Here is a 22,538-nt window from a genome sequence, read left to right on the forward strand (position 1 = left end):
AAGTAGGGTGATCATTGCTCGGCACAACATCGAGGGCCGAAGGGCCTGTTCTGTGCTGTACTGTTCTATGTTCTATGTTCTAGGTAAGCATCCACTATGTGGCTTACCAGCTCCCCTTTCACAGAGAATACAGAGAATCACAGAAAATACAGTGCAGATGAGGCCCTTCAGCCCATCAAGTCTGCATCGACACATGAAAACACCTGACCTATCTACCTAATCCCATTGGCCCACACTTGGCCCATAATCTTGAATGTTATGACGTGCCAAGTGTGTTCCTGGTACTTTTTAAAGTATGTGAGGCAACCCATCTCTAAACTGCAGGGGATGGGTACAATCGAAATGTGGAGCTTTTTCAAGGAACAGCTACTGCATGTCCTTGATAAGTATGTACCTGTCAGGCAGGGAGGAAGTTGTCGAGCAAGGGAGCCGTGGTTTACTAAGGAAGTTGAAGCACTTGTCAAGAGGAAGAAGAAGGCTTATGTTAGGATGAGACATGAAGGCTCAGTTAGGGCACTTGAGAGTTACAAGTTAGCCAGGAAGGACCTAAAAGGTGAGTTAAGAAGAGCGAGGAGAGGACACGAAAAGTCGTTGGCGGATAGGATCAAGGAAAACCCTAAGGCTTTCTATAGGTATATGAGGACAAAAGAATGACTCGAGTAAGATTAGGGCCATCAAGGATAGTAGTGGAAAGTTGTGTGTGGAATCAGAGGAGATAGGGGAAGCATTAAATGGATATTTTTCGTCAGTGTTTACACTGGAGAAAGACAATGTTGTCGAGGAGAACACTCAGGTTCAGTCGACCAGGCTAGATGGAATTGAGGTTCAAAAGGAGGAGGTGTTAGCAATTTTAGAAAATGTCAAAATAGATAAGTCCCCTGGGCCAGATGGGATTTATCCTAGGATTCTCTGGGAAGCCAGGGAGGAGATTGCAGAGCCTTTGTCCTTGATCTTTATGTCGTCTTTGTCGACAGGAATAGTGCCGGAAGACTGGAGGATAGCAAATATTGTCCCCTTGTTCAAGAAGGGGAGTAGAGACAACCCTGGTAATTATAGACCTGTGAGCCTTACTTCGGTTGTGGGTAAAATGTTGGAAAAGGTTATAAGAGATAGGGTTTATAATCATCTTGAAAAGAACAAGTTGATTAGCGATACTCAACACGGTTTTGTGAAGGGTAGGTCATGTCTCACAAACCTTATTGAGTTTTTTGAGAAGGTGACCAAACAGGTGGATCAGGGTAAAGCTGTTGATGTGGTGTATATGGATTTCAGTAAGGCGTTTGATAAGGTTCCCCACGGTAGGCTATTGCAGAAAATAAGGAAGTATGGAATTGAAGGTGATTTAGCGGTTTGGATCAGTAATTGGCTAGCTGAAAGAAGACAGAGGATGGTGGTTGATGGCAAATGTTCATCCTGGAGTTCAGTTACTAGTGGTGTACCGCAAGGATCTGTTTTGGGGCCACTGCTGTTTGTCATTTTTATAAATGACCTGGAAGAGGGTGTAGAAGGATGGGTTAGTAAATTTGCAGATGACACGAAGGTCGGTGGAGTTGTGGATAGTGCTGAAGGATGTTATAGGATACAGATGGACATAGATAAGCTGCAGAGCTGGGCTGAGAGGTGGCAGATGGAGTTTAATGCGGAAAAGTGTGAGGTGGTTCACTTTGGAAGGAGTAACAGGAATGCAGAGTACTGGGCTAATGGCAAGATTCTTGGTAGTGTAGATGAACAGAGAGATCTCGGCATCCAGGTACATAAATCCCTGAAAGTTGCCACCCAGGTTTAATAGGGCTGTTAAGAAGGCATATGGTGTGCTAGCCTTTATAAGCAGGGGGATTGAGTTTCGGAACCACAAGGTCATGCTGCAGCTTTACATAACTCTGGTGCGGCCACACCTGGAGTACTGCGTGCAGTTCTGGTCACCACATTATAGGAAGGATGTGGAAGCTTTGGAAAGGGTTCAGAGGAGATTTACTAGGATGTTGCCTGGTATGGAGGGAAGGTCTTACGAGGAAAGGCTCAGGGAATTGAGGTTGTTTTCGTTAGAGAGGAGAAGGCTGAGAGGTGACTTAATAGAGACATATAAGATAGTCAGAGGGTTAGATAGGGTGGACAGTGAGAGTCTTTTTCCTCGGATGGTGATGACCAACACGAGGGGACATAGCTTTAAATTGAGGGGTGAGAGATATAGGACAGATGTCAGAGGCAGTTTCTTTACTCAGAGAGTAGTAGGGGTGTGGAACGCCCTGCCTGCAATAGTAGTAGACTCGCCAACTTTAAGGGCATTTAAGTGGTCACTGGATAGACATATGGATGAAAATGGAATAGTGTAGGTCAGATAGGCTTCAGATGGTTTCACAGGTCGGCGCAACATCGAGGGCCGAAGGGCCCGTACTGCGCTGTAGTGTTCTATGTTCTATGTTCTACCACCATCCCAGATAGTGCAATCCAGACCATCATCACCTTCTGGGTCAAAAAGGTTTTTCATCACATCCCCAAAACCTCCTGTCCCTCACCTTGAAATTGTGTCCCCTCGTAATTGACCCTTCAACTAAGGGGAACAGCTGCTCCCTATCCACTATGTCACTCATAATCTTGTGCTCCTCGATCAAGTCGCCCCCTCGGTCTTTGCTCCAACGAAAATCCAAGCCTACCCAACCTCTCTTCATCTCTTAAATGTTCCATCCCAGGCAGCATCCTGGTGAATCTCCTCTGCACCCCGTCCAATCCAATCACATCCTTTTTATAATGTGACAACCAGAATTGCACACAGTATTTCAGCTGTGGCCTCATCAAAGTTCTCTCTTGACCTCCCTGCTTTTGTAATCTATGCCTCGATTGATAAAGGCAAGTGTCCCATATGCCTTTTTCACCACTCTATTAACCGGTCCTGCTTTCAGAGATCTATGGACAAACACGCCAAACACCCTTTGTTCCTTGGAACCTCTCAGTTCAAGGCCTTTCATTGAGTACATCCTTGGCAAAGTTCTCCTTCCAAAGGGTATCACCTCATACTTTTCAGGGTTAAACTCCATCTGCCACTTATCAGCCCATTTTACCATCCCAGCCATATCTTCCTGTAACCCAAGACACTAAACCCCATTGGTAACCACCCTGTTTTTGTAAATTCACCACTCTGTCTTAGAATTCCCCCTATACCAAAATGGGCCGATATTCCAAATGGTGAACAGGGATTCTCACTCCCTGACTCCGATGCAGGCTTCTGTGGGTGCTATTCAGGTCAAACTATATTTCCAAGTTATTCCCCGGTATAACCCATACCTTCACCGAAGAATTTTACCTACTTACCCCTTAATAGCATCGATGTCCTGGGTCCTGCGTTATTAAGGAAGTGAAGTAAGCTAATAACCACTTTTTCAGGTTAAGTTATTTTATTATTATACTTTTTTTTCCTTAAGTTGCAAACACTTTCTTTACAGAAAGGAAAAACGATTAGTGATTCTGGATGCTGCTGGTTTGTTGTAGGGACCTTCAGACTCTCTCTCTCTCTCTTGTAGTTCTCCTCCCCTTCTCTCCTGTTGCTGTTTCTCTGTTCTCTGTGTTCTGTCCTCTGTCCTCCCCATTGCTGCTGGTTTGTTGTAGGGACCTTCAGACTCTCTCTCTTTTAGTTCTCCTCCCCTTCTCTCCTGTTGCTGTTTCTCTCTCTCTCTCTTTTAATTCTCCTCCCCTTCTCTCCTGTTGCTGTTTCTCTCTCTCTCTTTTAGTTCTCCTCCCCTTCTCTCCTGTTGATGTTTCTCTCTCTCTCTCTTTTAGTTCTCCTCCTCATTCTTGCTGGCGTTGATCTTCGAGCCTTCCACCTCCTTGAGGGGAGCGGAGCTCCCCCGGGCCGCGCCCCGGCCGTCAGCTGTTGCTGCTTCGTGTTCTGCTGCTCTCTGCTCCTGCCTCGCGCGTGGGGGGAGGGGGAGGGGAGCCCGTGCTTAGTGCTTTTTGGCGGGAGAGATCGGGACCTCCGATAGGGGATGGGCTACGGGGCTTAAAGGGGCATGGTGGGACACAACCAGGGCAATGGGTCCCCCTCCCTTCAGTACATCACAGTGCTTCAACACAGCACAAAGAAATCTATGCAAACTCTCTTTTTCTTTTTCCCTTTCTCCTGCTGCAGGTTGTAATAACAATTCTGACAGACTGAAATTGACTGCATTTTTGACAGAAGAGCTGGCCAGTTTCTGCTCTTTTCAGCTGCCACCAACCTCTTGTGGGATCTTTCCCTGCACTCTCCCAGACCAGATATTGGCAGACTTCTATGCTTCAAATGACACATTCTGTATTTTCCAGAACACCCCGTCTTGACATTTGAAACATTACTATAATTTGGTTTATTTTCCCCTCATCCAATTGTACTAACATACATCCCCGATCTTTGTCATTTGTATGCATATCACAGACCAGTGTCAATAAGAGTCTTGTTTTCCGTTCCAGTCCAATTACCGTGAACCATAGCCATAGCCGCTCAGGAAGGTAACACAATAGCTTTACGTGTGTTCCACTACCTCCAAAGCATTTTACTTCCTTGGGATAGCAGCACCGTAGAAGCTTCCTCATGTCCCTTAGAACCAGCACACAACTCAGTTCATCAGTAACCAAAAGATCTTTTGTCCATCACTGGCAGTTACGTGTCCCATTTTTCCGTCGTCCAAATTGTTTTCCATTTCTGATTGGAATGGGGTAATTATAATATCATGTACCACCCACTGATCCCCTTGTTTTATTAATTTAAAATGTTCAATTGATCCTGCTTGTATTCCTAACTTCCCCATTAATGTCTAACATTGTCGTGAATCATGTAAGTCTGTCAACCTCTGGTTTACATGAGAGAATATCTTTCTGACAAAGTGTATATTTTCCATTACAGCATTTGCAAAACCACATTGAACCGTCTCTTTTTCAAACAAATTCTCCCTATTGTTAAATACATAGTAAAAATTTTAAGTCTTATCTTAACACATTACTCATTACCTAACCACACAAATAGACTGTGTGTTACAACTTTACATATTTTCAACTGTTATCACAATTTAAATACCAGAAATAAGGTACAATATCGAAACATCCCTTCTTGGCTTTGGGAACAATAATTATTACATACTAAATATGGCATATAAACAACATCAATATTATTTGTAATGTACTATATAGTTAAATCAAGAAAACACACTAAACTACCCCTCTATTAAAACATTCACACAGTTTAGAAATGCGGATCAAGTTCTTTAACGACACACATACCCCCCTTATCATATATATATAACAGTCCCTATCAATTTACATGAAAAAAATTTTTTTTTTTTAATAACGATTACAGCTCTTCAATGCAATATTGTTTTGCTGCATTGGTAACAATTTTCCCGCCGTGGTATCAAGCTACAAAAATTCTTAAACTATTGTCATTTATCATATTGGGGTTCCTCGTCAGTCGCTGTTATCTGCCGAGACCCTTAATAATTCCACCGCGTAGTACATACTCCATGGAGACCGCAGATCACCCATCAGCTAATGTCCAGTTAGAGATGTCTGACCGGAGGTTTCACTGTCCAGTTATAATTTGATATTTTAATTTGTTTCTAACCGGTAAAGTTTTCCTCCGGGTTCTGTCATTTAATTCCCTCAAATATGTAGCCAATTGTATCATTAGTTTCCCCCCCAATCCTGTCTAAAGGATTCCTCTCTGGAGTGTAGTTCTCTTCCTTCTTGTGAACTGGTTCGTTATTTATTTTTTCCATCTGAAAATCAAATGAACAGATCAAGGGTGGAGAGGGCCCTATTCTTTAATTTGTACTTTCTATTTTCATTTGGATTATCCCAGAAGTGCCCTCTTCAGGACTTCCGGATTTCTTTTGCCACCATTTCTTTTTGAACTGGTTTATTTTCCTTATCATTGATGTACATCATACAATTAAAGCCTGTTAAGCCTCCTCCTTCTGTCATTGCACCCCTGAGTGAGAAATTGTGATACAATTTATTTTGCTCCAGATACTATGCTTCTCTAAGTCAACTGTATGTGTACCCAGAATCTGAACAATCTTGTCTTTACATTTTACAGCTTCACAGATTATTTTCCCTGCAGTCTCAGTGGGTAGCTTCACCCAAATTTCCTCTGTATTATCAATTGGTTTTAATATTTTTATTTTCTAAAGCTCCTTCTTCAAGGTATTTAACATTCTAAACATCATTATTTCTGCATATGATTTTGTGTGATCACCAGGCACTAGGACCCTGCGGAGCCATGCAGTTTCAATTTCAACGCAGCAATTTCAAAGTCTGCAAAGCAGCTGACTGCTGCCTGCTGTTTATAACTTCCAATTTATGTGGAAAATCGGCTTTACAAAATACAACTTTTTTTTTAAATACAAACATTAAAGGAAATTCACAATTCCTTATTAGACATACACATTCATCCACTCAGATCTTGGATCTCTACTCTGTAGGATTTCACAAATCCTTATTAAACACACACATACACATTTATCCACTGAGGTCTTGGACCTCTATTCTGTAGGGTTTTAGTTATTCTTAACAAAATTTTGAGACCCCTCCATGCGGTTAAGTTTCACTTCTGCAGGAGTTTTTTTGCCTCTGTTAAGCTTTTCTACTCTTGTTTCATTGTTTCAACTCTCTTGACCATGTTTCAGAGCAAGAGGATTATTCTCATTGCCATTTTTCGGAATTCAAGTTCTGTTCCTGGTTGTCCCTTTCAGTTGCAATCTGAAATTAAGGATAAGTACCCTTTCTGGGCCCTATCCAAGGCTGACTAAGGCACTATCTTCCTGTTTTAGTTAAGGGCCGATTGGTTATTGGTCTCTGAATTCTAGGCGTCCCCATTTTCCAGAAAATTTTCCGCACAATCTGCCTTACTCTAAGGATGATTTATTTTTTGGGCTCCTTTTACCAGTAATGGATGCAAGATTTTTAGTGCTGTCACGAAGATGTCTTGCAGACTTTCACTCAGGGTCAGCATCTTCTAGTCTGCTGATTCACACCCAACCTGAGTTTCAGTCCCCTCGATCCACAGAATATCCTTTCCAGACTAAACTCGGCAGGTAAAGTCTGACTCACACATAGACCAGAAACTTCTAATATTCTAGCCTTTGTGCCGGTTAGAAACTTCTAATATTCCAACCGTTTCTTGGGAACTAGAAACTTCTAATATTCTAGCCCCCATTCTGCTCAGCTAGAAACTTCTAATATTCCAGCCTCGCTTTACCTAGAAACTTCTAATATTCTAGGCCTCCACGCTGGATGCCATGGAGAAAGCAAAAAAAAACAGGCTGGGCGTAATTATGGGCTTCTGCCCCACGTTGGGCGCCATGTTTTTGTAAATTCACCACTCTGTCTTAGAATTCCCCCTATACCAAAAAGGGCCGATATTCCAAATGGTGAACAGGGATTCTCACTCCCTGTCTCCGATGCAGGCTTCTGTGGGTGCTATTCAGGTCAAACTATATTTCCAAGTTATTCCCCGGTATAACCCATACCTTCACCGAAGAATTTTACCTACTTACCCCTTAATAGCATCGATGTCCTGGGTCCTGCGTTATTAAGGAAGTGAAGTAAGCTAATAACCACTTTTTCAGGTTAAGTTATTTTATTATTATACTTTTTTTTTCTTTAAGTTGCAAACACTTTCTTTACAGAAAGGAAAAACGATTAGTGATTCTGGATGCTGCTGGTTTGTTGTAGGGACCTTCAGACTCTCTCTCTCTCTCTTGTAGTTCTCCTCCCCTTCTCTCCTGTTGCTGTTTCTCTGTTCTCTGTGTTCTGTCCTCTATCCTCCCCATTGCTGCTGGTTTGTTGTAGGGACCTTCAGACTCTCTCTCTCTCTTTTAGTTCTCCTCCCCTTCTCTCTTGTTGCTGTTTCTCTCTCTCTCTCTTTTAGTTCTCCTCCCCTTCTCTCCTGTTGCTGTTTCTCTCTCTCTCTCTTTTCATTCTCCTCCCCTTCTCTCCTGTTGCTGTTTCTCTCTCTCTCTCTCTTAGTTCTCCTCCCCTTCTCTCCTGTTGCTGTTTCTCTCTCTCTCTCTTTTAGTTCTCCTCCTCATTCTTGCTGGCGTTGATCTTCGAGCCTTCCACCTCCTTGAGGGGAGCAGAGCTCCCCTGGGCCGCGCCCCGGCCGCCAGCTGTTGCTGCTTCGCGTTCTGCTGCTCTCTGCTCCTGCCTCGCGCGTGGGGGAGGGGGAGGGGAGCCCGCGCTTAGTGCTTTTTGGCGGGAGAGATCGGGACCTCCGATAGGGGATGGGCTACGGGGCTTAAAGGGGCATGGTGGGACACAACCAGGGCAATGGGTCCCCCTCTATTCAGTACATCACAGTGCTTCAACACAGCACAAAGAAATCTATGCAAACTCTCTTTTTCTTTTTCCCTTTCTCCTGCTGCAGGTTGTAATAACAATTCTGACAGACTGAAATTGACTGCATTTTTGACAGAAGAGCTGGCCAGTTTCTGCTCTTTTCAGCTGCCACCAACCTCTTGTGGGATCTTTCCCTGCACTCTCCCAGACCAGATATTGGCAGACTTCTATGCTTCAAATGACACATTCTGTATTTTCCAGAACAACCCAGACAATCTCTGTGTCACCTGCAAACTCTTTCTACCCACTCTTTCCCCCCCCCCCCCCACCTCCTGCCCCCCGCATAGTCATCTATGTCGTTTACATAAATGACGAATAATAGGGGCCCCAGCACAGTTCCCTGTGGTATACCACTGGAAACTTATTTCCAGTCACTAAAGCAGCAACCATCTGTCATCATCTTCTGACTCCTACAACTAAGCCAATTTTGATTCCACCTTATCAAATTAGCCTGGGCTTGATTCTCCGTTCTGGAGACTAAGCACTGATATTGTTGTGTTGACTTTGACTTCTGCCATGTGCGGGGGTCACCCTGTTAGCAATATAGTTAGTTAATGGGAGCGGAGAAGGGACAATGTCTGCTGTATCAAGTTACTTATATTTTTAAGTGTGACACAGAAGTCAGTAAGTGTTTGCTAGGTGTACAATTTTCTGGCTAGAAAAATATCAATTTCTGGGAGAATGATTGGGGGATCCAGTGGATGTGGTTTATTTGGACTTTCAGAACGCTTTCGACCAAGTCCCACATAAGAGACTATCACGTAAAAATAAAGTGCATGGGATTAGGGGTTGTTGCGGGAGTTTTATATCTATTTGGCTATAGATTGTGATTGGTGTGTAAGCTGTGTGACTACATCCTTGCTATAATTAATATAACAAGGGTCCTTGAATGCTTATCTGTAGACAGTTTGTGTTGTAGAAACTGGTTTCTTATCACTAGTTTCTGTCTTTAAAAATTTATCAATTAGCAAGCAGCAGCCCATGTGAGCCTGTTAGGCTTTTATTTAAACCTGCATGATTTTTAACCCTTTCAGCATAGTGTCTTGAGATGGATAGAAAACTGGTTGGCAGACAGGAAACAAACAGTAGGAATTTTTCCAAATGGCAGGCAGTGACTAGTGCAGTACCGCAGGGATCGGTGCTAGGACCCCAGCTATTCACCATATATATATTAATGATTTAGATGAGGGTACGAAATGTATTATCTCCAAATTTGCAGGTGACACAATGAAAATGAAAATCGCTTATTGTCACGAGTAGGCTTCAATGAAGTTACTGTGAAAAGCCCCGAGTCGCCACATTCCGGCGCCTGTCCGGGGAGGCTGGTACGGGAATCGAACCGTGCTGCTGGTCTGCTTGGTCTGCTGTAAAAGCCAGTGATTTAGCCGAGTTAGCTAAACCAGCCCCAAAGCTGGGTAGAAGGATGAGCTGTGAGGACGATGCAGAGATCCTTCAGTGTGATTTGGGCAAGTTGAGTGAGTGGGTAAATGAATGGCAGATGCAGTATAATGTGAATAAATGTGTGGTTATTCACATTTCCCCGATTCCCCGCTGGGTCACTGTCTGTGTGGAGTCTGCATGTTCTCCCCGTGTCTGCGTGGGTTTCCTCCAGATGCTCCGGTTTCCTCCTGCAGTCCAAAGAAGTGTAGGTTAGGTGGATTGGCCATGATAAATTGCCCTTAGTGACCAAAAAGGTTAAGAGGGGTTATTGGGTTACGGCGATAGGGTGGAAGTGAGGGCTTAAGTTGGTCGGTGCAGACTCGATGGGCTGAATGGCCTCCTTCTGCACTGAATGTTCTATGTTGTTGTTCTATGTTCTCCATTTTGTTAGAAAAAATGGAAAGGCAGATTATTATCTGAATGGCTATACATTGAGAGAGAGGAATGTACAACGAGACATTGGTGTTCTCGTACACCAGTCACTGAAAGTAAACATACAGGTCCAACAGGAGGCAAAGAAGGCAAATGGTATGTTGGCCTTCATAATGAGGAGGTTCGGGTTCAGGAGCATGGATGGCCTGCTGCAATTATACAGGGCCTTGGTGAGGCCATACCTGGAATATTGTGTACAGGTTTTGTCTCCTTAGTTGTGGAGGGATGTTCTTGCTCTGGAAGGAGTGCAGAGGAGGTTTACCAGACTGATTCCTGGGATGGCAGGACTGATGTATGAGGAGAGATTGAGTCGGTTAGGATTGTATTTGCGGGCAGCACGGTGGCGCAGTGTGTTAGCCCTGCTGCCTCACATCGCCGAGGTCCCAGGTTCGATCCCGGCTCTGGGTCACTATCCGTGTGGAGTTTGCACATTCTCCCCGTGTCTGCGTGGGTTTTGCCCCCACAACCCAAAGTTGTGCAAGGGTAGGTAGGATTGGTCACACTAAACTGCCTCTTAATTGGAAAAAATGAATTGTGTACGATAAATTTGTAAAAAGAAAAAAGTGTATTTGCTGGAGTTCAGAAGAATGAGGAGGGATTGCATACAAACCTATAAAATACTAACAGGGCTGAACAGGGTAGATGCAAGAAGGATGTGTCCATTAGTGGGACTATGCAGAACCAGGGGTCACAGTCTGAGGATTCGGAGTAGACCTTTTAAGACAGAGATGTGGAAACATTTCTTCACCCAGAGAATGGTCAGCCTGTGGAATTCACTCCCACAGAAAGTAGTTGAGGCCAAAACATGTATGTTTTCAAGAAGCAGTTAGATATAGCATTGGGGCAAAGGGGATCAAAGGATATGGGGGAAAGGCAGGATCAGGCTATTGAGTTGGATGATCAGCAATGATCATAATGAATGGCAGAACAGGCTGGAAGGACTGAATGGCCTCCTCCTGCTCCTATTTTCTATGTTTCTATATTATATTCCATTTTGGAGATATTTGTGTTAATTTGTAAGCACGGAAATTTGAAACCTAATATAATGAAATTTTCTATCTCCACAGGAATTCCATCATGACTCCTAACCATTCCAGAGAAAATGATGATAACATTTATCCATTGCTGGAGCCGGAAGTAAAATATTGACAGACTCGGGGCAACCCAATGTGCTTTTCTTTATCTCTATGCCACACCTGGAAAGAATTCAGTGGCACCACTCTCTGACCATGGCGCTCAATCCAGACCCGACTCCAGTGGCCCTGTGAATGTTGGCACGTGGCTCTGTGAAATGATTGGGGGAAGATTTATCAGCACTGGGAGAGAATGAAGGCAACTGAACACATTCAATTCAATGAGATTCTTTGTACAAAACAGTTTTAGTTAGATAGATCTTGTGGCAATTTGAATCTACTTTTTGAGGCTGCTCAGTGTCTCTTTCCTCATTTGATCCTCAAAAGCTGGTGCTGGGGACTGTCTGTGTTATGACCCTCACGAGACGCGATCGATCCCCCTGTGGAGCTCGTGGAATATGAGATCCCCCGCTGATGGGCAGAGGCCTAACAGCGGGGCTTGTTAATTCCCCGAGATTAAAGTCAACCCAAGAGGGTGTCGGCGTCTCAGGATGGTCCCGGCTGAGATTCGGAGTGTTGCTTAGTTACTGTATTTTCTAACTGTGAGTGGGAAATAAACTCCTTTTGACTTGCGCTTTCGGGGCTCCTTGTTGACTACAATAGTATGTAAAGGACCTCCATTCACCCCTTTTATTGTGTGGAGGTTACTGTAAACACGCAATATGAATATTTGCTGCTGTTGTCCATGATCTCAACTCATCAATAAACCTGCGATCCCGAATTCAATGACAGAAAGAATGCAGTAATCGTCAGATCCATGGGCCCTCCGATATTTACGCTGAGGGATTTGCGCGGATATTCATTGGTTTCAAAACCTAGAAGCAGTGGCTATCTCCCAGGGCCTGCCAAGCTAACGGCAGGACCTGATTAACATTTCTATATTGCGTTGCCCTGTCAGCAAGCCAGATTGAGAGGTTTTCAGCAGCAAGTTAAAGCTGAGGAATGGTGAGGAGAGAGTGGCAGGTGGGGTATTCTTGAGTTGGCTGGAGAGATTGGGGGAAGGAAGGATTAGATTAGGGAGATCACCAGGAGGGCAGCATGGTAACATAGTGGTTAGCACGGCTGCTTCACAGCTCCAGGGCCCCAGGTTCGATTCCCGGCTTGGATCATTGTGTGGAGTCTGCACGTTCTCCCCGTGTCTGCATGGTTTCCTCCCACAGTCCTAAGATGTGCAGGTTAGGTGGATTGGCCATGGTAAATTGCCATTCGTGTCCAAAAAGGTTAGGTGGGGAAACTGGGTTAAGGTGGAGGCGTGGACTTGGGTGGGTTGCTCTTTCCAAGGGCCGGTGTAGACTCGATGGGCCGAATGACCTCCTTCTGCACTGTTAATTCTGTGATAACATAAGAACATATGTAATGAGAGCAGGAGTAGACCACATGGCCCATCGAGCTTGCTCCACCATTTCAATACAATTGCGGCTGATTTTAGGTCTCAACTCCATTTTCCTGCCCGCTCGCCAAATTCCTTAATTCTGTGAGAGACCAAAAATCTCACCCTTAAATATATATATTTATATAAATTCAGAGTACCCAATTCTTTTTTTCCCAATTAAGGGACAATTTAGCATGCACCTACCCCACACATCTTTAGGTTGTGGGGGCGAAACCCATACAGACACGGGGAGAATGTGTAAATTCCACACGGACAGTGACCCAGAGCTGGGATCGAACCTGAATTCTCAGCGCCATGAGGCAGCAGCCCTTAAATCTATTCAATGATGGAGTACCCGGAACCCTATGGGCCGGAGAATTCCAATGATTCACAACCATCTGAGTGAAGAAATGTCTCCTCCTCTCAGTCCTAAATGATCAACCCCTTATCCAGAGACTACACCTCTTTTTTTTACTTTTATGTTTCTTATTTATTATAAGAGTTTGAATGCAGAAGGCAGTTATAAACTAACCATGCTAGGCTGGGATTTAAATCAGAGATAGGCTGGGCCACGTCAGGATGGCAAGTTTATTCCGCAAAAGAGACAAACATCCCGAGAGCTTCAAAGCCCCTTTTATTTATCACATTTTTAAATTATTTAAAATTCACCAGATACCATTGATTTCATGTGTCCCCCCCAGATTATTATTAATCCAAGCCTCTGGATCACTAGTCCACTAACAGAACCACTACGCTAACATACCCAGGAATGGACATGGATATGCTACGTCTACATTGTCAATCTGTCAACACAGAATAAGGGCCAGTGGGTAAGGTGTGAGGCAGTCAGCACTCATGAGACCTGTACCGCTCTGCTAGTTAACTCCCCAGAATGCATACCCCCATGATCAGTGCCCCATGGACCCATACCTCAGCGAGGGTCAGTGCCCAGGGAAACCGTACCCCACTGAGTGTCAGCAGCTGCAGGAGAGGGGAGTAAAATTAATCATCACAAACCAGGTAGCTGTGAGCTGTCACTTTAGGACGTCCTGCTGCTTATTATGCAGGCAGCTTTTGAAACACAGTCTCCATTTCTCATTCTCCCATAACGTGAGTTCGATCTTAGTACAAGACTGGGTCTGGTACTTGCCCTACTGCAAATGGTTCAACCTTGAAATATAGTCGCATCTCTCCATGCTAGCAGCCTGCGAGAGAGAGAATGGGACAGAAAGAAGAGGACATAAAGAGAGCAGCAAATGCGCAGGTGGCATAACCTGCTGAATGGAGAGTGATGTATAGAGATCCGAATAAAAATGTGATCAAATAGTTCAAGATGAATTATATATTTGGCATGAGAAACATTGTCATTGCTTTACAGGTAAGCAGTACTGGTGGCAAACTTAAGTGGGTCGGTGCAGACTCGATGGGCCGAATGGCCTCCTTCTGCACTGAATATTCTATGTTCTAAACTCAAGAGCTTTATATGTACAATATCAGGTGGTTTGCATGTCCCTGTATGAAGTTGCCATCCTACAGTTCACCATTTAATTTGATTAGCAAATGTCTGTTGCATCACACTGCCCGTTGTGTTGATCCAGATCAAGTGGTTTAGTGGTATTGTCCCTCTATCCAGGGCAATGCTCCAGGAACCCAGGTCCAAATCCTGCCACTGCAGATGGTGAAATTTGAATTCAATAAATATCTGGAATTAAAAGTCTAATGATGACCGTGAAACCATGCCGATTGTTGTAAAAAAGACCCCATCTGGATCATAAATTTCCTTTAGGGAAGGAAATCTGCCATCCTTACCTGGTCTGGCCTACATGTCACCTGGTACACAGCAACGTGGTTGACTCTTATCTGCCCCTTCAAAGGTGATTAGGGGTCGGCAATAAATGTTGACCTAGCCAGCGATGCCCACAAATAAAAAAATATAGTGGACGCTGTAGTGATATCATGGTTGTTTTGTAATTCACCGATTCACCACTAGGAGTCTTATTAGTATATAAGTGAATGTTAGAATCATGTGACCTCTCAGACTGACTGGAGGGCAGTTGCTTTTGCTTGATCTTACTGTTATTCATCTGTTGCTTTGTATATAGTTTACCCACAGTTACTGTTAATAAATCGTTTATAGCTTTAGCTACAAATAGTTTTGTAATATAACTCAGGCCATCCGACAAGAACATTACATGGTACTAGGATTGGATGGTATTAAACACTGACAAAAAAACTATCAGCCTGCCATGAGGTCCACAGAGATTTGAAGATTTTGCAGACTGCAGGAATGAACTACATGGAGTCGTTGAAGCCACCAAAGAGTCTCAGATTTCATGGTAATGTGGACAGCAACTGGCATATGTTTAAACAACAATTTAATCTGTTTCTTACTGCAGTAAATTTAGAAGATCAATCAGATTCGCGTAAGGTAGCAATGCTCCTAACAGCGGCAGTGCCCAAAGCAATTATTGTGTTAAATAAGTTTAAATTTGCAAACGATGAAGATAGTGAAGTTTGATAAAGTAATTTGAAGATTTCATTGCAGCCCCAGATAAAATGAAATTTATGAACACTAATGTGTTTAGATCACATTTACAGAAGAGTCCATACATCATTTCATTACTGATTTAAAGTTAAAAGCTAAAACCTGTCATTTTTCTGTGGTGGGATCTTCCATGATTCGGGACCAGATTGTATTTGGTGTGAATGAAAATAAGCTGAGGGGACGGCTGCTGAGGGAATTGAAGCCGTCTCTGGAACAAACAATTAAGATTTGTCAGGCTCACGAGCTAACAGCACAGCATTCTAAAATGTTTCTCCGTAACGGTGGCGTCTTCTTGGCGGAAAAAACTCCGGTTGTCGCCCTTTTCCCCAAAATTGTGGGAAACGTCCGAAAAAAGACAGGAAAGTTCCTGGAGCTCTTCGCACACCAATGAACAGGTTAAAGATCACGACAAAGTATTTCTGTGTAAACAACGTGGTCAAAGGCACAAATTAAGGCAGTGTCCAGCATTTGGCAAGTTTGTTCCAGATGCAAAGAAAAAATCACTTTGCTCAGAATTGATACTCTAAACTCAACTCCAGATCAGTCAGCACAGTGGAAGACACAGTCTCCAGTGAAGAAACATTATTGTTTGTTGGAGTAATAACAGAGAAGAATAATTTTTTGGAGACATCAAAAAATCCTCCAGCACTTAAAAACGTGCAAACTGATACTCCATTTAAAATGAATGCGGTTGATGAGGGCAAATGGCTGTTACCACTTGAAGTGAATGGTACAGTGGTCCAATTGAAGTTATGATGTGAAGATGCCGGTGTTGGACTGGGGTGGGCACAGTAAGAAGTCTTACAACACCAGATTAAAGTCCAACAGGTTTGTTTCAAACACTAGCTTTCAGAGCACTGCTCCTTCCTCAGGTGAATGAAGAGGTATGTTCAAGAAATATATGCACAAAGTCAAAGATACAAGACAATGCTTTGAATGCGAGCATTTGCAGGTGATTAAGTCTTTACAGATCCAGAGATAGGGGTAAACCCCAGGTTAAAGAGGTGTGAATTATCTCAAGCCAGGACAATTGGAGGATTTTGCAAACCCAGGCCAGATGGTGGGGGGGGGGGTGAATGTAATCGACATGAATCGAAGGTCCCAATTCAGGCCGTACTCATGTGTGCGGAACTTGGCTATACGTTTCTGCTTGGCGATTTTGCGTTATCGCGCAAGAACTTGGAGAACGCGTAGCCGGAGGTCAGAGGCTGAATGTCCTTGATTGCTGAAGTGTTCCCTGACTGGAAGGGAACATTCCTGCCTGGCGATTGTCGCGCGATGTCCGTTCCCCTGGTTTAGCTCACTGGGCTAAAAAATTGCTGGCTTTTAAAGCAGACCAAGGCAGGCCAGCAGCATGGTTCGATTCCCGTAACAGCCTCCCCGAACAGGCGCCGGAATGTGGCGACTAGGGGCTTTTCACAGTAACTTCATTGAAGCCTACTCGTGACAATAAGCGATTTTCATTTCATTTCATTTCATCCGTTGTCGCAGGGTCTGCATGGTCTAGCAAATGTACCACGCTTCGGCACATTCTTTCCTGCTGCGTATGAGGTAGACAACGTTGGCCGAGTCGCACGAGTATGTACCGCCTACCTGGTGGGTGGTGTTCACACGTGTAATGGTGGTACCCATGTCAATGATCTGGCACGTCTTGCAGAGATTGCCATGGCAGGGTTGTGTGGTGTCGTGGTCGCGTTTCTGAAGGCTGTGTAGTTTGCTGCAAATAATGGTTTGTTAGAGGTTGCGCGGTTGTTTGAAGGCAACTAGTGGGGGTGTGAGGTTGACCTTGGCAAGATGTTCATCTTCATCGATGCCATGTTGCAGGCTGCGAAGAAGATGTCGTAGTTTTTCGGCTCCGGGGAAGTACTGGACGACGAAGGGTACTCTGTCGGTTGTGTCCCGTGTTTGTCTTTTCTGAGGAAATCGGTGCGGTTTTTTGCTGTGGCGCATTGGAACTGTCGATCGATGAGTCGAGCGCCATATCCCGTTCGTACAAGGGCATCTTTCAGCGTCTGTAGATGTCCATTACGCTCCTCCTCGCCTGAGCAGATCCTGTGTATACAGAGGGCTTCTTTAATGTGTTTGGGGTGGAAGCTGGAGAAGTGGAGCATCGTGAGGTTATCTGTGGGCTTGAGGTAAAGCGAAGTGCTGAGGTGACCGTCTTTGATGGAGATGTGTGTGTCCAAGAATGCAACTGATTTTGGAGAGTAGTCCATGGTGAGTCTGATGGTGGGATGGAACTTATTGATGTAATCATGTAGTCGTGGGTCCAAAGGAAAAAAATGTCATTGATGTATCTGGTGCATAATGTCGGTTGAATGTCCTGTGCGGTGAGGAGGTCTTGTTCAAACTTGTGCGTGAAGATGTTGGCATATTGAGGTGTGAATTTGGTTCCCAAGGCTGTTCTGTGCATCTGGATAAAGAACTTGTTGACGAAGGTGAAGAGGTTGTAATCCAGAATGAAGCGGAAGAGTTGCAGAATTGCATCTGGAGATTGGCAGTTGTCGGTGTTGAGTACTGAGGCTGTTGCAGCAATGCCGTCGTCATGGGGGATGCTGGTGTAGAGTGCCGGGACGTCCATTGCGACGAGAAATGTTCCTGGTTCAACTGGTCCATGGGTGCTGAGTTTCTGTAAGAAGTCCGTCGTGTTGTGACAGAAGCTGGGCGTTCTTTGTACGATGGGTTTCAAGATGCCCTCGATGTAGCCAGAGAGGTTCTCACACAGGGTCCCATTGCGTGATACGATAGGACGACCTGGCGTGTTGGTCGTGTGTATTTTTGGGAGGCAGTAGAGATCTCCAATGCGGGGAATACGTGGGATGTGAGAACGTAGGGTGCTCTGAAGGTCTGGATCCAAGGTCTTGATCAGTCTGTTAATTTGGCGGGTGTGTTCCTTGGTCGGATCTGCGGATAACTGTCTGTAATGTTCCTCGTTGTTCAGTTTTTGGGATACTTCTTTGCAGTAGTCCGTTCTGTTCAGTATGAAGGTGGCCCCTCCTTTGCTGGTTTAATGACAATGTTGCAGTTGGTCTCGAGAGTGCGGATGGCGTTGCGTTGTGCTTGGGTGACATTCGGGGCTGTCTTGTGAATACGACTGATGAATCTGGCATTGACACGAGCCCTGACTGCTTGAGCATACATCAAGTCTAGGGCATTGGCCTTCCGAAGGGATCAAATTCAACTCTTTTCTCTCTGGTTGCTGCACGGCAGATCTCTCGGTCTGCTGTTTCGGTTCATTGGTTGACTCATTGGGTTCGCTGTTGGCCTCTTGTGGTTGGTGGAAGAACTCCCGGAGCTTCATTCGCCTGATGAATTCCTCCGTGTCTGCCGCGAGACTGATGGGGTCCAAACTGAAGTTAGACACTGGTGCCAAAGCCAATTTAATCATCATGACTGATTTTAAAAATCTAAAAATTCAGTCAATTCGAAGAAATCACAAAATATCTCTGAGAGATTATAATGGTTCAAGCATTAAATGTTATGGTGCTTGTGATTTGAGTGTGATGGTGAAGAACACAGTTTATTCTGACCCATTCTATATTGTATCCGAGGGCTTGGATTCATTATTAGGTGATCATCCTGTGAAGTATTCGGTCTAGTGCAGTTGGTATGTAGCATCCACAACGGATTGGATCAACACTCCAATGATTCTGAGAACATTATCAGCAAATTCAGTGATGTGTTCACAGGTTTTGGTACACTACCATTCACTTACAAGATATAATAATAATACTCTTTATTATTGTCACAAGTAGACTTAAAGAGGATGAAAAACCTGTGATACAGGCAACAAGAAGAGTACCGACACCTCTGTGGGATTGCCTCAGAAAGGAGCTCAACAGAATGACAAAATTAAAAGTAATCAGAAAGGTAGAAGAACCTACCGACTGGATAAACTTCATGGTTTGTGTAAAGAAAAAGAATGGCAATATTTGCACATGCATGGATCCTAAAGACCTTAACAAGAATATCAAAAGAAACAGTACCAAATACTAAAGCCTGCGGAAATCACATCTGAAATGGCTGATGCACAATTCTTAATGAAATTTGACGCATCTCAGGGTTTCTGCCAACTAAAGTTAGAGGAACAAAGTACAAAATACTTCACTTTTAATACGCCATTTGGATGGTACTTCTTTCTGAGAATGCCATTTGGCATAATTTCGGCATCAGAAATTTTTCACCGTGCCATGGAGCACATAATCAAAGTCATCGAAGGGGTACGTAGATGATATCATGGTTTGGGGCTCAACCATAGAAGAGCACAGTACGAGGTTGCTTAAAGTTCTAACGAGCGTCAGAAGAAATGGGCTAAAGTTCAACAAGCAAAAGTGCCAATTTGGAGTAACTGAGGTCACAGGCGCGATTCTCCGCCCCCCACGCCGGGTGGGAGAATAGCGGGAGGGCCTCCCGACATTTTTAACGCCCTCCCGCTATTCTCCACCCCCCAGGTGGAGAGCGACGATTCTCCGAGGCCGATGGGCCGAGCGGCCAGGCCTTCACGCCCGTTTCAACACGGCAGCAAACACACCTGCTCGCTGCCGTCGTGAAACGGGCGCCAGATGCCCATTTGGGGCATCTGGTGGCCTGATTAGCACGGCAGTACCACGGCCGTGCCAAGGAGGGCATAGGCCCGCGATCGGTGGGCACCGATCGCAGGCCGTGCATCCGTAATGGACGCACTCTTTTCCCTCCGCCGCCCCGCAAGATCAAGCCACCACGTCTTGCGGGGCGGCTGAGGGAAAAGATGCCAACTGCGCATGCGCGGGTTGGCGTTGTCCAACCTGCGCATGCACGGCTGACGTCATCGGCCGCATCAGCCGCCTTGACGCACGGGGCCACGCTCCTAGCCGCGCCCAGGAGGGAGAATCGGCCATGGAAGTCCCACTGCCTGTCCCACTGCCTGTCCCACGGCAGCCTTTACGATTCTCTGCATTTGCGGAGAATCACGCTCCACATTCCTAGTGGTAAGCTCTCACCGTCTGGCATTGAACCTGACCAGGACAAAATCCAAGCAATTCTTAAATGCCAAAATCACATGACAAGAAAGCCATTTTAAGATTAATGGGTATGATCATTTTCATAGGGAAATTAATCCCAAATATGTCAGCAAAAACAACACACCTACATGATCTGCACAAGGCAATGGATTTCACTTAGACTGAGCAACATGAACAAGAGTGGAAGAAGCTAAAGACTTCACTAACCACTAAGGCAGTTCTCACATTTCTAACCCATCTAAGCAGATTAAAGTGTTAACAGACGCGTCCAAAGATGGTCTAGCAGCAGTTCTTTTGCAACTCGAGCATGACAATTGGAAACCAGTAGCGTATGCATCACGATCCATGACGACAACAGAGCAGAGGTTCACTCAAATCAAAAAAGAATGCCTGGGTTTAGTTGTACGCTTGGAGAAATTCCACGACTATGTCTATGGGCTTCCAACTTTCACAGTTGAGACAGATCATCGTCCTTTGGTTAACAACATCTAAAAAAATCTCAACCAGATGTCTCTGCGCATTCAGAGGTTGAAGATGAAGTTACAACGCTCTGACTTCAATCTCATCTATACGCCAGGCAAATATTTGTTCTGAGCAGATGCATTATCGAGAACACAGATACAAAGTATTAGTACTGAGATTGCTGAGGATGTAGATCTGCAAGCCAATCTTATTTCCACACTACTATCAGTATCAGATAAGAAACTATGTCAGATCCAAGAAGAGACCAGGACGGATCAAACTCTTCAAGAGGTGATGAGGAACATCAACTCACACTGGCCCAGAGGTCAATGTATGGAGTTCTAGAATATAAGATCTGAACTCAGTATCATTAATGGAGTGGTACTTCGTTTGAACACTATAGTCATACCTCAATCTCTTTGCAAGGATGTACCAAAGAGGGTACACGAAGGATATCTAGTGATTGAAAAATGCAAACGGAGAGCTTGCGACTCTGTTTACTAGCCAGGTATAAACCAGGATATTGACAGGAGGTCAGTTGTTGTGACACATGCCAGACGTAATGTTGCAAGCAAACAATCGTGCTGTAATGTTCTTGTCGGATGGCCTGATTTATATTACCAATGCAAATATCTGATATACCTACGGCACCATGCAGAAAGTAGCTGTGGATCTCTTTCACCTACGAGGGAAAGATTATTTAATGATCATAGACTATTTTTCAAACTATCCCGACATGGTGCTATTGTCAAGCATAACAGCAAGCAGTGTACTACTGCATACCAAGTGAATTTTTGCCAGACATGGAATTCCGCAAGTTGTCGTGAGTGACAATGGTCCTTGTTTTAACTATAAAGAGTGGTAACACTTTGCAGTCACGTGTGATTTCAATCACCTCACGTTGAGTCCGTTGTACCCTCAAGCCAATGGAAAAGCCGAAAAAGGTGTACATGTTGTTAAGTAATTGTTGAAGAAAGCAACGGACAGCCATATCTCGCACTATTGAATTACCATTGTCACATGGTAGATCGGCAGCAGAGATACTCATGAATAGAAGGTTGCAGACCACACTTCCATACTTGGCAAAGAAGGAGGAGAATGCAGTTGTCCTGCAGGAAATGCAAAACATTAAAACAAAACAAAAACAGTTTTATGATAAAGAGTCTGGAACTTTACCACTCCTGAGTAGTGATGACATTGTGAGAGTTGAAGATTCTGGCAATTGGTCGAAAAACATCATTGTACTTAAAGAAGTAGCACCTCGTTCCTACAATGTACAGGCAGAGGGTGGGTTGGTTTTACAAAGAAATCGTCACGCACTCTTGAAAACCAGAGAAGACTTTGACAACAACGCGATGGATGACGGATCTACGTCAGAATCCGTTCTGGAGCCTGAGAATGTCCCAGAGAACATTAAATCTACAATTTCTGAGCAGCAAGGTCAAACTTTGAGAGAGAGAAGATAACCTGATCAACTCAATTTGTAGATTTTGACTATCCTATATATATATTTGTTAAATCAGTTGAATATTTAAAAAAAATAATAATACTATTAGACTCACAGGCTCATGAAATCACAAGTAAATATCATGGGTGTGTTGTAATTCACTGACTGACCACTAGGAGTCCCATTAGTATATATAATAATCATCTTTATTGTCACAAGTAGGCTTACATTAACACTGTAATGAAGTTACTGTGTAAAGCCCTAATTGCCACATTCCGGCACCTGTTCGGGTACACAGGGGGAGAACTCAGAATGTCCAATTCACCTAACAGGCACGTCTTTCGGG

General features: G+C 44.3%; 1 protein-coding gene across 1 annotated transcript in view; it reads left to right on the plus strand.

Moving 5' to 3' along the window:
• The window catches only part of si:ch211-210p4.6 (malignant fibrous histiocytoma-amplified sequence 1 homolog), an 81,803-nt gene extending 69,707 nt beyond the window's left edge, over nucleotides 1-12,096 (plus strand). Inside the window, exon 13 of the mRNA XM_038806061.1 lies at nucleotides 11,301-12,096. The gene's annotated coding sequence lies outside the window, so the exon portion shown is untranslated. The remainder of the gene's footprint in view (nucleotides 1-11,300) is intronic.
• Nucleotides 12,097-22,538: the final 10,442 nt, after the last annotated feature.

This window comes from Scyliorhinus canicula, chromosome 9 (genome assembly GCF_902713615.1).
Source record: "Scyliorhinus canicula chromosome 9, sScyCan1.1, whole genome shotgun sequence".
Taxonomy (NCBI): domain Eukaryota; kingdom Metazoa; phylum Chordata; class Chondrichthyes; order Carcharhiniformes; family Scyliorhinidae; genus Scyliorhinus; species Scyliorhinus canicula.